Source organism: Hakea prostrata, chromosome 11 (assembly GCF_041222555.1).
Source record: "Hakea prostrata isolate BN-2017 chromosome 11, UWA_Hpros_2, whole genome shotgun sequence".
In the NCBI taxonomy this organism is placed as follows: Eukaryota; Viridiplantae; Streptophyta; class Magnoliopsida; order Proteales; family Proteaceae; genus Hakea; species Hakea prostrata.
This window is the reverse complement of record NC_142610.1, coordinates 12,795,034-12,812,164: the sequence shown is the minus strand read 5'-3', so window position 1 is coordinate 12,812,164 and position 17,131 is coordinate 12,795,034.

Below are 17,131 nucleotides of genomic sequence, written 5' to 3'. Positions count from 1 at the left end.
TTGCTTATTTATGTTTTCATAATTTCTTATGACTTCTTCTGATGTCTTCCATCTTCCCAGGAATGCCGTGTTGAGCTTTTATCAACACATGGAAGCATTGAGCCGTGTTGGTCGCACCAGCTCCTTGCTGCAAACTTGTGAAGAGAAATTGGCCAAGGCCAATTCGGAATAGACCAGCTGACTGCAGCTCTTGTGAGAGCTGCAGAAAAAGCATGAGGAAGAAGTGACCTCCCTCGAGGAAGCCCTTGAAGCTTCAAGAATTCATGTCTCTGCTGCCGAGCGCGAGGCCAGGAAGCAAAAGGCAGCTGCCACGTTGTTTGGTGACCGCCTTGAAATTATGAGTAGGGATCTCGAAGAACATCTGAAGTTGGCAATCCCTAGCAAGCCTGAGCATATCAAGCCAAACCTTCGGAAGGAGTGCATCCGGAAATACCTGAACAGCGTACCTTTCTCCGAATTGCTAGGTTTCTACAACATTCAGGCTTACCGCATGGGGCAGAACGACGTTTGGGAGCAGATCCTTGGAACGATCCCTGACTTCGACACTGCTCCTTTTCGTGAGGTATGCCACACGGAGGTCTTCGGGAAAGTTGGTTTGGATCTCCCAGACTGGGCCCAGGGAGTAGATGATCCTTTTCCAGCTGACCCTCAATATGAGGCATATCTAGATGACGAGCCGGCACTTCCAGAGGAGAAATCACAAGCCGAGTCTCAAGTTGTTGCTGTAGAGGATTCAGCCGATGACGTTCTTGAGGAAGGCTCTTCTCAGGATCCTGAGAAAAGTCATCCCGACTAGGGTCCCTCGGGCAACAATGAAGAAAAGGCTTAGGGTGTTGTTCCTTTGTAAAGATGTACCCTTATTTTAATGAATAGACATTTCTTTATTCATTTTGGCCTCAAAATTTCCCCATCTCTTGCCGAAGTATTGCCTTGAATATCAAAGTATTAATGATAAAACTTATCACTTAACTCTTCATTCCTCGCCGAATAATGATCTTGTAGAAATATTGTGAAAATGCGTTTCGGGAAGATGCGTTAATCTTCCCACCACTTCATTTATTGCAAAGTCCGCACGTTTCCCTTCTGCTAAGTTCAAACGTTTTCCTGCTTTTGTGTACCATTCACTGTTTCCAATGAATCGGAAATACCTCCATTATTTTAATGGCAGTGCGACGATTGGAGGTTTCTCTGCACCAGGTGCTCTCTTCCACATGTTCCCATGTGGCATCCCTTCGACCGTTGATCTTGCTTTTTGCGGATTTCGAATCGTCGTTTCGATCTGGGTCATCGGTTGTCCTTAGCCTTCAACCGTCGTCTTATACTTGAGGCTATTTAAAGCCTTCGTGGGTACTCTCCATCTAACCTGACTTCTGCAAGATAGATTTGCTAAAGTGCCAAAGCAACCTTTCGTCCTTCGGCCTGCCTCCGTATTCCTCGTACTTCGACGACAGCTCTATCCATTTACGAACAAGTGAGTTTTAGATTTCTCATCTCCTTCCCCTTTTTCCCCCCAAAGTAAACTGCACAATAGTTATACTTGGGGTTTAGTTTGTTGGTCTGTCAGATGCTTTAGAAAACTAGGGTTTCCCCATTGTTGCTGTCGTTTATTTCTGTACTGATACGGGTGCTCGTTTTTTTTTTTTTTTTTTTTTTTGTATAGTGGCTCCCAAGATCAACCCGGACTTTATCGGAGCAAATTCTCGCAAGAATAGCGTTCCGTCGGTGGTGATTGGGGCCGGTGCGGTGGTTTCAGCTAGTGAATCCTCCAAGCGTAAGGCGATCGCTGGCGGTGAATCTTCAAGTCGATTCCCGCAGCCTTCGTTGATGCCGTCCCTGCGCCTCCTTTGCCCGAAGTGACCGCTCGTCTTTCCCGGAAGATCTTGATCACTCCGTTGCCGATGGTCCCGGCGGCAATCCCGCTGGTGAGCCTGTTGGTGAGCCTGTCGGTGCACCCCCGAAGGAAACTCTTCGGGCATCTGAGGCAACTATGTTGGCGTCTGATGAAGGTGTGGCCCCAGCAGGTGCTGCTCCTATTTCTAACTCCAGTGCTTGTTTAGCATCCTCCTCCTCTCCTTCTGAGTTGGAGGATTTTGCTACCAGGAAGCGCCGTCGGATGACAAGTGATGAAGCTCATCCTTCTCTTCCTTCGCCTGAATTAGTGTCAAACAATTTTCTACTACAAAGTCGGCTAATGCCTGAGCCTTGATTGCAGTCCTGGGCTTAAAGCTCACTTGGAACTCACTTAGCTCAACCGACCAGGATACCATCCTTCCAGACAAATCAGGTTTGTTAAGAACTTTACTAAGAGGAAAAGTTGTAAATACCTCAATTGGATGAGCTCTGAAAATATGGCCTTAGCTTCCCGGCGGCCATCATGAGAGCCGAGCCTCGCTTCTCAATCTGCGAATATCTCGTCTCCGCATCCAAGCAACACGTGGCTTACATAGTAAATCGGCCACTCTTTTCTTATCTTTCTCCCGAACAAGTACCGCACCGACCGCGGAAAGGGATGTCGCTAGATATAGCTGTAATATTTCCCCCTTCTCGACTCGGACAGGATTGGTGGTTGTCCAAGTGCTTCTTTTAATTCCTCAAAAGCTTTCTGGCACTCTTCAGTCCACTTTGCTTCCTTGCTGCCCTTCAGGTCTTTAAGTGCCTTGAAGAAAGGCAAACATTTTTCTCCGGACTTGGAGATAAATCGATTTAAGGCAAGAACTCTCCCCGTCAAACATTGTACATCCCGAACGGTTTTGGGAGCCTCCATATCAATCGAGCTTGTATTTTGGCAGGATTTGCCTCAATTCCCCTCTCGTGATACCATGAAACCCAAGAATTTGCCCGAGGAGACTCCAAAGGCACATTTTTCGGGGTTCAACTTCATTTGATGTTTCCTCGATCTTGAGAAAACCTCGATTAAATCTGCAATGTGATTTGCTTTTGTAAAGCTTTTCACCAGCATGTCGTCAACATATGCTTCAACGTTCTTTCCTATCAGCTCTTTGAAAATCTTGTTGACGGCCCTCTGATATGTTGCTCCTGCATTCTTCAGGCCAAAAGGCATGACCTTGTAATAATAGCTTTCACGATCAGTCATAAAAGCCGTATACTTCTCATCTTCCTTATTCATAAGGATCGATTATACCTCGAGTAGGCATCCATGAAACTTAAAGTTTCATATCCTGCAGTAGCATCTATCAAGAGGTCAATCCGAGGCAACGGGTAGCAATCTTTTGGGCAAGCTTTGTTTAGATCCGTGTAGTCTGTACACATCCTCCACTTCCCATTCGCCTTTTTCACCATCACCACGTTGGCCAACCAAGTTGGGCACTCGATTGGTTCTATGAAACCAGAATTTTTAAGTTTTTCAACTTCGTTCCGAACGGCTTCATACTTTTCAATAGAGAAATTTCTTCTTTTCTGTATCACTGGTTTCGCCTTAGGGTTTATCCAGAGTTTGTGCTCTGCAATGGCCCGATCGATCCCAGGCATGTCCTCAGCAGACCATGCGAATACATCTTTATTCTGTTGAAGAAATAACTTCAATTCATCTTTAAACTCTTCCAGCTGTTCAGAGCCGACATAAGTAATCTTTTTCGCATCCTCGGTACATAGCTGGATTTGCTCCAGTTTCTCCATTGGTTCGGGCCTTTGCATCTCCGTCTCTTCCCGATCATCTCAAACTTCTATGGGGAGGGCAAGAACCTTCTTCGGACCCTCCTTGTCTTTTAAATAGGCAACATAACACTGCCGAGAGATCTTTTGGTCAGAGGAGACTTGACCGATTCCCATATCAGTCGGGAATTTGATCTTCAGGTGCTTTGTCGAAACAATAGCACCTATTTTGGATAAAGATGGTCGCTCAAGAATCATATTATAGGCTGGTAGTTCTCGAACCACCAGAAAATTGATTCGGACAGTTGTTTCTTTGGGAAAACTTCCAATGGAAAGATCCAACTGAACCGATCCTTCCGCTACCGCAGATGACCCCGCAAAGCCATATAGGTGTGTTGATGAAGGTTTCATCAAATCTTGATCCACCTTCAATTTTTGATACACTTCGTAAGAAATTAGGTCAGCTGCAGCACTCGTATCAATCAATACTCTATGCACTTCCCGCCGTGCAATCTCTACCTTGATGACTATAGCATCATCATAAGGTAAACAAACATCTCTCTCGTCTTCTTCGCTAAAGGTGATAAAATCTTCACCATTCAGTTTCTTCAGCTTCTGCGCCTCTCCGGCTCCAACAAATTTGGATTTGGTTTTTGAACTCCGGAATGATTCGGGCTTTGGACCCCCGAAGATGGTAAGGATCGGTGACCGAGTAGCAGCTTCAATCACCTCCTTGCCTTTTTTGGACTTCGGGGCCTCCCTTGATCGTTCCGAACTAACCGAACGATTCCTTTTAGGGGCAGCCGCACGTGGCCCGCGTGGCTCCTCCCTTCTCCCCGCTAACAAAACGGACGGATGTCCCCGAGATATCAGGCTCTCAATATCCGCCTTCGGATGACGACAGTCATTAGTGTAATGACCATAGTCCTTGTGGAATCGGCAATACTTTTCCCGATCCTGCTGCTCTCCGGGTTTCAAAAGAATTTTAGGCGGCCACTTCAAAATATTTTTTCTTTTGAGGATATTCAAAATATCAGCCCGAGGAACATTCAATGGAGTGTACTCACTTCTGCCGGGGGATCTTTGGCGCCAAGGTTGGGATCTTCCAACCCGATCACGAACATTCTTCTTTGGCTTCTCGCTTCGCTCAGGAGCCTTTTGTTCCTTATTGGAGACTTTATTATCTCCTTGGCGCACATCTAGAATCTCCATGACTTCAGCCTCGCTTTCGGCATCTCCGTACCAACTCAAAGCATAAGTCGTGGGTATATCCCGTAGTAATAACTCCAGGAGCTTCCGATTTGTGAGTCCCGTGAATAGAGCGGTTCGGCTACACTGCTCATCCAAGTTTTCTATCTCCATCGTCACTTTGTTGAATCTTTTCGGAAACTCTCCGATCGATTCGCTCTTTCCTCGTTTGACAAGAAACAAGGTTTCTTCCGTTTTCTTGACTCCGTATCCCACTCTGGAATCGCCCTATGAATTGGCGTGCCAATTCATCAAAGTTTACGATCCTTCCCGAGGGGAGGTTAGAAAACCACTTTTGTGCCGCTCCAGTTAGAGATGATCCGAAAACCCCGCATAAAATTTCATCGAATTACCCGAAACCGCCATGGTCTCGTTGGTAATAGCCAATGTGAGCTGTTGGATCTCCGGAGCCATCGAATGTTGAGAAGGTAGGCAAACGGAAGTTATGGGGAAACCGATATCCCGCGATTGGATCAGCAAAAGGAGTCTTCCGAATGACTGAGTAAATATCCTCAGTTATTCTTCCCTTAGCCAATTGCCCTAACTTCTCATTGATATTGGCCAATTCTTGACCAACTGGGGTTGGGTGATTCTCAGCAATACGATCACGACCTCGATTAACACGATCATCACGTGCTACTCGATCATCACGAACAGCCCGTCCTTGACGAACGTTTCTCTCATCACGAATCGCTTCGATCATCACGAACGGTTCTTCTGACAGTGGGTGAGTGGGTTCTTACCCCAGACTCCAACCTTGTATTTGAATCGGTTGTACTCTCTTGCGGTCTATCGAACCGATAGCCTCGCCTTGGTTGATCATCAATCCTCCGAAGTCCTCGGTCTCCTTCACGGAAATTCTGATCGACATTCAGGTCTTCAACCATTCTTTGGTCACGTGGCAATGCACGTCTCCCTGAGTCGTGTTGATCGGGTTCTTGTGGTAAAACCACTCGTCCTGGTGAGCAAGCGGAGTGCTTGGCTCACCTCCAAGAGTTGAATCTTTACCCGATCCAATTGATCTTGGATTGTATCGGGAGGAAGATTACGTCCTCCCCGGCCTTTATCCACTTCAATAGGATTTTGGCTTTCCTGGGGAATATCTGGATTATTTACCCCAGGTATCTGAACACCGGAATTGCGTTGTGCAACGGCTGCTGATCTAGTCACCATGGCTTTTTCAAGTCGTTCCCACAGACGGCGCCAAATGATGCGTCCAAAATCTGCTCAGCCCTTGGATCTCCACGTGATGTCCTGCAAAACGAAAGCGTCAGATGTGGCCCGACCGGCGGGGTCGGGAGTCCACCTCCGAAGGCTAAGTCGCTTGATGAACTTAATCACAAACGGGCTCGCTAGAAGCACGTAGCTAATGAATGAAGAAACGGGAAAGGTGATCTAGATAGCAGGACGCTGATAGTTTAGGTCTATCAGTATGTATCTGAACCTGAGTCTCAGATAGTATTCTCCTTGATCGATTGATCCGTCCCTCACCTTGTATGGTAGTGAGGTTTATATAGAGTGTACCTTTGAATCTCCTTCGTTGGATGCACTCGAGCCTTCTTCGGGTAGTCGTTGGATCTCATTAGTAAGATCCGTTGAACGATAGACTTCTACTAGTTTGGGCTAGTAGAGGACTCCTGAGATAACCGTTAGGTTATGCGATAGTTATCCCTTTGATGATGATTATCCGCAGCCATCAGTTTGAGTCTGCTGTCATCAGGGTGATTACCCTAATCCATAAGTAAGATTAGGGCACGCTTGCAGCAGAATAATCTCTCTTCTTCGGCAAGCCATCTTCTGGATCCGGTTCGCTCGGGAGCGATTCGGTTTTCTCCGTCTCGACCGGGGTCGAGGGTCGGACCAGGTATGAACCTGGTCTGATCATAAACTCTCCATATCATCATGGTATCTGCTTCTTGTTCTCTATTCCTGTTTTCAAGTATTAAAAACTGTGTTGCGGGCTGCTGTTATTAGGAATGTTGCAGATTTTCATCTCTATTTTTCTATTAATTTTGGTCTCCTAAATCTCTGGCTTCCAAACTTACCCATGCCCTTTTAGTGTAAGAGTAGTTCACTAAGAACCACTGAGGCACTTACTGATTATCCATGCAAACAAGTAACATAAACATAGGAAATTCTAGAACAACATACTCTGGAATCCCCTCGGCAGAATCTATCAGCCCATCATATTTTTTAATAAAATTAATAACCCCAATGGGGGATTAGTTTGCACATAGACAATACTCATGTGAATAATAATAATGTGAAACAGTAAAATAGACTAGATTCTGGCAAGAATTTTGCCTGAAATCTTCCTAACCATTCTTGTGATTTCTTTGACTAAAAGTGAATTTTCCATTTCTCCTTATCCGAACTTGATCTCCTTATCCGAAATAAATACCGCACCTCTGATGAAGAAATCCAAGCACAAACATTTCATTAATCCTGATTGCGTCAAGGGAATGAGGCAGGCTAGCAACCTCCTTTTTCTATACCTAGATCGATGAATAAGTACCAGGATGTTACCTAAAAAGTCCATTCCTGCCGAAACTTAAGGGGAAGATCTTGAAATGAAGTCTGTCTACTCGTCGGTTTATCCCGGAACAACAGCCTATCTTCCATCTCGAGATGATTGAATGAATTTGTATGCCCGCCATAGACCTGGCCGTCAAAACGAAAGACAAGGGGCAAGAGGTAAGCTTTAGCGAGCCTGTGAGAGGTTCGGAACGAGCATTTTCTATACATAAATATGCCAAAATTAGAAACCTTTTTCATGTTCTCTGGGGAAGGAGTTCTTTGGTTTTGATTCCAGGTATAACGTAGTAGAAAGAAGAGTCCTTTGCCTTAGCACGGAGCTATAGTAGGACTCGGGTGAACAAAAGCATTTCAAGCTATACCATAGAGGTTGGTCCCACCAGTTAGTAGCAGTTTTCATTGACTTAGATGAGTTAGAATTCCCATCTTTATCAAGTAGGTTAAACGAGCACATAGGATCCTCTGCTTGCAGGATTATTTCAATAAAGTGCCAACCGAAGTGCCCAATCTTGATGACTTAAATGAACATCCGAAGTAGGCAAGATAGGAGCATGAGCACCCAAACCCATATCAGAAAAGCCTTGGCTTATCCATAACGAGATCAATCACTCAGTCCTCGCTACAGAAGGTGCCTCGTTACTGGAGCTTGAAACTAAACCGGAAGCGGCAGCCTAAGCTCCCTTGATAAACAAGGATCCGGAAATGGAATGAAAGTTGCAATTCCACGACTGGAAAATGGCCATGTCAGCGATGTTTGAAGTGGACGGCTAGCTCTAGAAAGAATCTTTGGGACATCCAGATATTACACCCTAGGGGATCGCTCGTCACTATGGTTTTGGCTCATCCTGAGTAGGAACCGAAACCAGCCGATGATCAATTCGATGCATCCCGTTCGGATCAATGATGAGCTCAACCGGAACCGGCAATCACAAAAGGAACAGAGCCCCTGGGAGTTGGTTAGACATATGCGTACGAACCGGCAACCACTGGGATTTCATCTTTCCTTGGCACTAGTTCAGGTAGATCCTTGGTCAAAAACTTGAAAAATTATGTAGTATGAATATCCCTCTCTGGAAAGAATAATTTTGGTACGTGTACGGATGAAGAAGACGAGGTCGGAGTAGTACATAGATAGTAGGGCTGCCTGAAATCGGCTTACATAGCTAGATTCCCAGAGTGGGGGTCTTGCTTTCAGCAGCGAATTATACTCATGCAAAAGGAAATGTCAAGCTGTGGAAGCCGTCCATTTAGATGTTCTGTGTACCCGCACCTTCTTGAGAGGTCTTGCAAGAGACAGGAATGAGCCGGAGCGGCTGACGCACCTAACGAAGGATATTGCTTCTGTGGCCAATCTATGAGACGGAAAACGAGACTATATGACCCCTCCCATCCCCGACTAAAGACCTGAAAGAGGCCCTAGGCCCCCTCAAGTTGATATTCCATCTTTGACAGCTAAATCGAGAAAAAAGGTTTCTATGCTTAACACATGTGCTTTGATGGATTCTACCATTGATATCCATTTGGACCTTCTAATTGAGTCACTGGGATCGCCTTACTCAACCAAGCTACTTCCTTCGCGCGGACGGAAATCGTATCCTCCCTCGCCGAACGATTGCACTGCTGCCTTGAAAGAGGAGAATGAAGAGTGATGTTGACGAACATCCCGAAATGAAAGAAGAAATGCCAAGGAATCTAAAATGAGTACCCTCTCTCATTCACTCGCACGGGTTATACTTGAGGATCAGATCAAGCTCAGTAACGAGATATCAGGTAGCTGCCCTAGAATGAAAGATCAGTTTCAGCGCTTGCTCAAAGGAAGATGAATGGTTCTGTTTGCCTGCCCGTAGGGAATAGCACAGGCTCGACTCCAGTTGTTGTCTGTCTAACTGTCCATGATCAAAAAAAATTGTATAAATAGATAAAAATTGTATAAATAGCGAGTTCGCTTCTACTTTTTGTATAAGAAAGATATAGGTGAAAAGGAAAGAAAGAAGGAATGGAAAGATAAGCATTACACTTCCCAGAGACTAGGCTATGATTTTAGCAATGGGATACGAATTAGCTAATCCAGCAACTAATCCAGCACGTAGTAAAAGATGCTAGTGATTTACCAACAAACTAAAAGGTAGGAACGGCATCCATATTCCAATCTGGTGACACACATGTGAGTCTGAATTCATCTCAATCGTGTGTCGATACTGTGGCTCGTTATCATCATGGATGTTACTGGTTGCCTCGTTTTACTTGAAATGCCCTCGATGAAGGAAGTCACTCCTTTGATTTTTAAAGAAGGAAATTGGGTTGGGTATGGTAGACAACGAATGATGGTACTGTTTATCGCGGATTCCATCACCATAATTAGAAAAATCGATATGCCTTGCTTCCCCGCCCTGCCTCTTGTGCTTTGCGGTATACTTTCCTGTTTTCTCGGAGTTCTGTGTTTACCTTGTTTCCTAGTTACCGATTTGGTGAATTTTTCTCTCATGGAGATACTATTTTTGTAACGGCACTCGTTATCGCTGATCATGAAAGACAATATAGCGTAAATAGGATCTCACGTTCTCAAAATCCAGAAGATCGGAAGGTAGTGAGTACCCAGGTTCATTCAACGTAGTTTTCTGGCGGTGAGTCCAGTTAGAGCGTTTTGATATCTCATCCGCGGGTCAATTTCTTTGGTACTCTTCATGGCAAAGACTATCGACCGGAAAGGAGTCGAACCTTTCTTTCCAAATCCCTTCGATCGTAAAAGCACCAGGTCCAAGATAGAAGAAAAGACATCCAATAAGGAAGTCGATAGGTACTAGTCAGCTATGTGAATCACGACGATACGATAATGGAACAATCATACACTAAGGAACCTAACAGGCCGATACGATAGTAGTAATGAGAGAAATTTATTTGGTATTGGATGTATCGTTAGGTTGAAAAATGCTCCTTCCTTATCCGCGCTTAATGCGCCAAATTAATTCGAGAAATCCCAGTTTTCTTTTTTTCTCTGGAGTTCCGCAGCCCAATAGGCGTTACGGCCGTGCACCTCGAGATTTGAAAGAATATCCCAGAGTTTTCAGTGGGGAATTCACCCCCTCTTTTGTTGACAAGGACCCCCTCCCGGATCGGAGGGTGATGCCGCACACCTCCTGTGGGCCTTGGTCATCATCGAAGATATCGCCAAGCAAGGATTCAGTGTCCCCGCTCACTTGCACCATCCCACAATGAACGGGAGAGTGATCTCCCCAGAAGTCAGAGTCAGAATCAGAGTAAGCTACCTCCATTCCTAAGGCATGTACTCTTCGAGGATGACGGGGACTCGAGGCTTTTGGATGTAAAGGTCCTCAGTCACTCGTTTGATGAATTCCTCGATGTCTTCGGCGGGCATGACGTTCCGAAGGAGTTTGTTCTTCAGCTTTCTCCTTTTCTTGGAACCTGGCGCTTGACGGCGTCTAGTCCTTTGAGGAGCCAAAGTTGAAGTTTGATGTTGGGCAGCCCTTGCAGAAGCTGCGCTGTCCTTTTGTAAAATCCAGCTTTTACCTAACCTTGACCCGACCCGGTCATTGTTATGTTTGTAGGTCCAAAGACCCGAAGTGGTGGTAGGAGGGACTTATGGGCCCTACTGGTTGATGACGTAATGTCGGGATCCAGTTTATGGACATTGATGATGCTGCTCCTTCCTTGAGCACATTACCAGTGCTAAGTTAGAATCTGCGCACTGATGAAGAGCGAGACAGTTGAAATAGCAAAAGGACTCCTGTGCATAATCCGAAGGTACTCCCTGAAACTAGACCTCTTGAGTGAACTGTAGGAGAAAACCCCATGCAATTTGACCTTGTATAGCCCTCCAAGTCCGCACCTAAAGTTGCTGAACTATTTTGTAAAATTTCTGCAGAGATTGTTTTGGTCGATACTATTGGTCGATACCATCGACCAAAGGTATCGACCAACAAGTCTGCTGAGCCCAGATTTAAAGATTCTTGGAATATTCTTTTCTATTTATTTATTCCTCGAGACTGGAGCCCTATTCTCGCGTTTTTAACATCTAGGAACGTGAGAGAGCCTCCCAAGAACTCCTCCTTGGTAGTGGTGAAGCATCTTCTTCATCAATCATTGCCAACCACTCATTCCTACTTTCTTGTTCCACTTTAAAGGTATGACTCTCTCTCCTAATCACTTTCTCACTCATCTTTTCTCTATTTTACTGTTGGGACCATGGCCAAGGTGCTGCAACCTTGCATACACCTTGCCATGAACCTTCTAAACCCCATACAATGATGTTTTCACCGATATGACTATGATTGATTCACCTCATGATCATTGACTACACATTTCCATGATTTATTGCTTACCAACTTGCTTTATTTACCAAAACTGAGATGAAGCTCATGATTAACCTAATCTATACCTTGCATGTGTGCTCCATGTTACTTCTAAACGATTCCCTACCTAATCCCCCATGTTTTCCCCTAATTTGCATTGAGATATAGCCAATGCCATGATCTACAACTCTTAACCTTAATATGTCAATTTGGGGATTTCCAAATGGACCATTGGATTATGAAAGTTTCTTGATAATTAGTGTCCCCATGTTGTGCTTAGACTATCCTCCAAGTTTCATGTCAATCCGAGACCCGGAAGACCAAATCGGGCAAGAATCCGAAAAGCCGACTTTGTCGTCCTAGAATTGATTTGGTCGATACTATTGGTCGATACTATCGACCAAATGTATCGACCAATAGAGTTGCTTTGTCAGCAACTTTTGCCCGCTTCGATTCGTTTGATCTCCGATTGTTCTGATTTCTTCTCTAACCTTTCATATATGCTTGTTTAGGACTTTAAGACTATTTGGGCCACTACTTGTGATCTTGGACCATTCTCTTCTCCGATTCAAGGTAAGGATAGTTATCGATGTAATTACCTAGGATATGGAAATCTTGACTTGGTATTCCTAACCTAGTAAATATAGTTTCTATTTCATATTCTTATCGTGTTAGACTTGTTACATATGTCTTTTAACAGTAGCTTTGTGTTTACATTATATTACTTCAATGTTTTATCATGTTTATCAATTTCAATATATGATGACTTATGTCAATGTCATGAATTGAATGTTTATTATGACATTGTATCTTGTGAACTGATATGATGAACTTGGGCATGTGATTGCTTAAGTATAACTTGGGATTGAGGGGTACCGTACTGGTGCTTCTGTCCTTGGACATCGGAGGGAATAGTATGGGATGTTCTCCGAAGGTGTCCATTGACGCTTTCCCGGGTTATTGAATGACATGCATAGGATTTGTCTAGATGTATGGCTAGGATGTCCCTATCATATCAGACCCGATTCGGAAGGGCATTGAGACCGAACAACCCGTGGTAGTAGTGTGGATTTGTGGGCGCTCAAGACCGGTATCCACTCCATGAGAGGACATAAATTGCATTACGGTTACCCGAAAGGGGCCATTTATTGGTAGGGTTACAAATGGCTAGACTTGGGCTCATGGGCACTCAAGACCGGTGAAATGATCCGTGAGAGGGACGTGAGAGCTTCCCGTTTACCATTTGTGGATGACCAATAGGGTTGATGAGTCCGGTGAGTAATATCCGTGACTCTAGTGTGAAGGATACCGGAAAGGATCCCGAGAGGGGAGGAATGGAAGTACCTGGAACTGGCATGATATGATTAAGTAGATGACTTGCATTGGGCTAGGCTATACCCTGACATGCGCCAATACTTAGACCAAACGGTGATGTGAGAGAGCGGTGACCGAAACCCCAACCATGGATTTGTCCGAGAGGGATGCGGGACCCAATTCCCCCCGGTGATGAGTGACCGAGACTACCTAAAGAAGTATGGTGCTATGACTTAAAGCATGTCTACCATAGATGACCAGCATACTTAGAATAAACTCATATTGCATTATATGCCTCATATCATCTGCATCATTTTATGATTATCTTGTGGTTTATGTGTGGTGGGATAACTTCCTTGCTTGAGTTCTTTTGAACTCATTCCTTTTCGTTGCAATATTTTGTTAGGCTATTCTACGGTGTGATTACTCCGATGGCACCCTCCCCGAGGCGGACCCGGATACCTCATACTACCATCCGGAGGCTGGCTACGTTGAAGACTTTGGTGACCATACCGAAGAAGATTACCAGGCGTACCAGGGTTAGCCCCGGAGTTGTATGGGAGCAGTCATGTTGGGTCTCCATGGTCCTCAACTTTGAAGAAGATATATTTATTATGGAGGAGACTTATGAGTAGTTACCCCTTCTTTTGTGACAGTATACTTAGAAGAATTGTAATAACTTTAACTTACCTTTATAACTTGAGACTTGTACTTGACTAAATTTTGACCTCACTTCCGTTTGGTGAAGGAGTGGATTCCGCCCATTGCCTTCTTAATTTATCTGATTTGATATTTATTTCCGCACTCTGATTATGTCTGACACCTCATTTCTGAATTCCATGATCATTCATTGTTAGTTTATGATTATTATCTGTTCATGATTGTATTATCGTCGATGTGGATTATGTGGTCCCTGAACTATGGATCTTCGGGGCTGTGGATCACATCCCGGGTATGCCAGATAGGGTACCGGCTGGGTGGATGTGACACCTTTTGCTGACAAAAGTTTGCCACCCATCGCCGTGCAACTCGTCCTTTGAAGCTGATGAGTTCAAGTCTTCATCGAAACAGGAAGGCAACTTCTCTCTTAGGGAGAGGACAATCCTCATCTGATTCGTTGACTGGTGCGGGACGATACCCTTTTCATGGTGAAGGAATCCTTGCAATGGATGTGGAGTTGGCTGAGACCTTCTCCTGTTTAGACTCCTTCGATGGCTCGACTACGGGGCGTATACGAATGGTCCCATTGTCGATGAGCTTTTGCACTCGCCCCAAATCGCCTTTTGAACGAAGGAGATAGGAGTCCGTTAGCTGCCTTTGATCCGATAGATGGAAGAGTGCTTTCTATCGAGTTTGGCCCTGTTGGCTCTATTCAAATAGCTGCTCTCTTGAGGATCTTGATTCATGGAAGAAGACTCAATGTAAACGAGTCTCCAGATGGATAGTTCGCCGATGAAGGATTCACTGAGACTTCTCCTCTTGTCCCGGACTCCCCGGGTTGATTTAGATAATCAATGAGCTGATCCACTAGCAGATAGCAGCCTTGGATCATCTCCGACTCACTTTCCCTTCTACACCTAACGCTGCCTTAGCACCTGATATCTTTCAACCATATGGAATATCTTTGGTTGGAACAACTTCTCAACTTGTCCCTCCTCCTTGGGTAGGATAGTTTGCCCCACCGGCCTCCGTCCAAGAACAACAGCGGGGATTTACTTGGATATAGAGATAGAAAGTCTTCTGGTTCGTCGGGACTTGGAAGTGGATTTTGATGTTGATTCGTATAGTTTGGATGGGAAGACTCTTTCGGAGAGATAGATTCACCAGCTGTCAAGTGGAGCCTCGGAACTTGACTCCACGAGGGATAAAGGATTGAAAGCAACGGAGAGAAGGTTTGCACCCGCACCGGCACGCCTTGAATCACTCACAGTCTAAACTATGTCGCGAGTTTAGCTAAAATACGGTTTTTGCTCCTAAAGTTAGCTGAGTGCTAACCTTGCCTGATCTCTTTCTCCTCCTGGATACCTAGATAACCTAAATGAAGCTTCTTTCTTCTTAGGGTTCTCTAGGCTTGTATTCAGTATGGAGCCAACGTCGAAGTAGTTGTCATGGCAGCCTCTGATTGTTCCTGTTCCCTCTTGTTTGTAGCAGGGACGTGGCGGACCTCTGACTATAGCCTATCTCTTTGGATTAGGTCCGTGTCCACCGCTAAGGTAACCTAACATGGAATTAGGCCAGCTATTTATCCTTGGTTAGTGTCATCGGCGTGGGAGCGCATCTATCTGATTCACTCGTGTGTTCAGCATAATGACATCACCCGCACAATCATAGCCGGCGGTTTGTGACCCCATCCAGTCTGAATGAAAGGTAAGGCACAGAGCTTCTCGAAGCTAGACTAGTTGAGAAACGAGTATCCAGCCGTCAGGTGACGACAAAGAATAGGTCACACGCCTGCTGTGCTTTCTATGATCATCTACGCAATAACTCGATCTGTCTTTCAAGAGAGAATCCAGAAGGACTTCCATTTCATTAAGGACACGCAGGCGAAGGGACTGCTTGGAGGAGCAGGCCCGAGCGAGTAGGAGCAGGGTGAAATTCCATTCCGTCTGGAGTGGCCCGATTGAACTGCTCTGAAAGGGGGGGTCCCACAGTTTGATCACAAATAGTAAATTGAGAATGTTTCCCGCACAACCTAAGCATGCGTGTGCTAATGAGGCGGTAAAATAAGAGAATGTGTTCCGCTTTCCTTCCTATCCTTCCCTCTCTCTTCTTGTCCTCTGACAAAACTAGTTGTCAGAGTTGCAGGTTGGAAAAGACTGAATATATCTATTACAGAGAAAACAAACCAAGAGAGGTACACAAGAGAAGAATACAAAGACTTACCAACCAAGAAGAAGATGCGCGTACTAACGCGTCAACGTAATGTAAGCACTAGCTCAGCCATTGCTTCTTTGGTCTATGATCAGCTAGCGCTCAGGATGGCACTTCTTCGCGGAAGGATTTGCTTTCTTCGCTCCGTAGTTTGCTGCTTTCGAGCCTACGTTTGCAGGCTATAAAGTGCAATCAACGATAAATTCCTTCACCGAAAGCAAAGAAGAAAGTCCTTCCATGGCTATATTTGTAAAACCCAGCCCTAACCTTGACCCGGAAACCTTGTTATTTGTAGGTCCGATGACCCGAAGTAAAGTAAGAAGTCAGCTTTGGGCCATCCCAGTAGAGGACTTGGTGTCTGGCTTTGAATCCATGAAGGTTGATGATGAGGTTCTATTTATGGAAACTGAATCCTGATGAAGATCTGATTAGTTGATGGACTTGGAGTGCTCTCTATCTTGGTTTGAAGGCATTTCTACCTATTAGGTAAGTCACTTGACTTGTGTGCAAAACCCCTTTAGGATTGGATTTGATCTGGGCCTTCAATTCCCTGTTTTGGTCTTGCTGTCAGCATTGGTCGACTGATTGGTCGACTGGACCAGTCGACCAATCCACTCGACCAATGAGTGCTGTCTTTGGCAATTAGGTTGTTCTTGCTCTATTTAAGTCCAATCTCGAGTCCACTTCGTATTTGCTGCCTCCAAACCCTCTCGGAACGAACCAAAGACCTCTCGCAAGTCATCTCTCTTGCATCCTTGGTGTTTTCTTGACGGATCTTCGTCGAAACTCTTCTTTTGCATCAAAAGGTATGTCTACTCTCTCTTCTTCTCCTCCATCTTTGTTTTTCTTTCCTTTTTGAGTTGAGACAGTAGAAGAGATGCTGCATTCTCTGTTGCAAACATCTCTCGAACATGTTCTCATGATCATCCTAAGGATTTGAGGCTAGAACAATGATCTTAACCATGATCATTGCAAGCTTTTGAAGGAATCATGATCAAACCATGATCTAATCTTTGATTAAACTTCTAATCTAAATTCTGATCTCTTTGGATCTTCTATGTTGATCATGTTAGTAGTTAATTACTGTTTTTTCTTTCCATGATCCATAATCTATAGATTTCTAGTTGTTCTCTTCTACCATACTATGTGTTCTTCATGATGCATGGTAGTTACATATATGGTAGGTTTTATTTCCTTATTTAGATTTATGCTTCTAAGCCTTATTCCATGAAGATCTATGT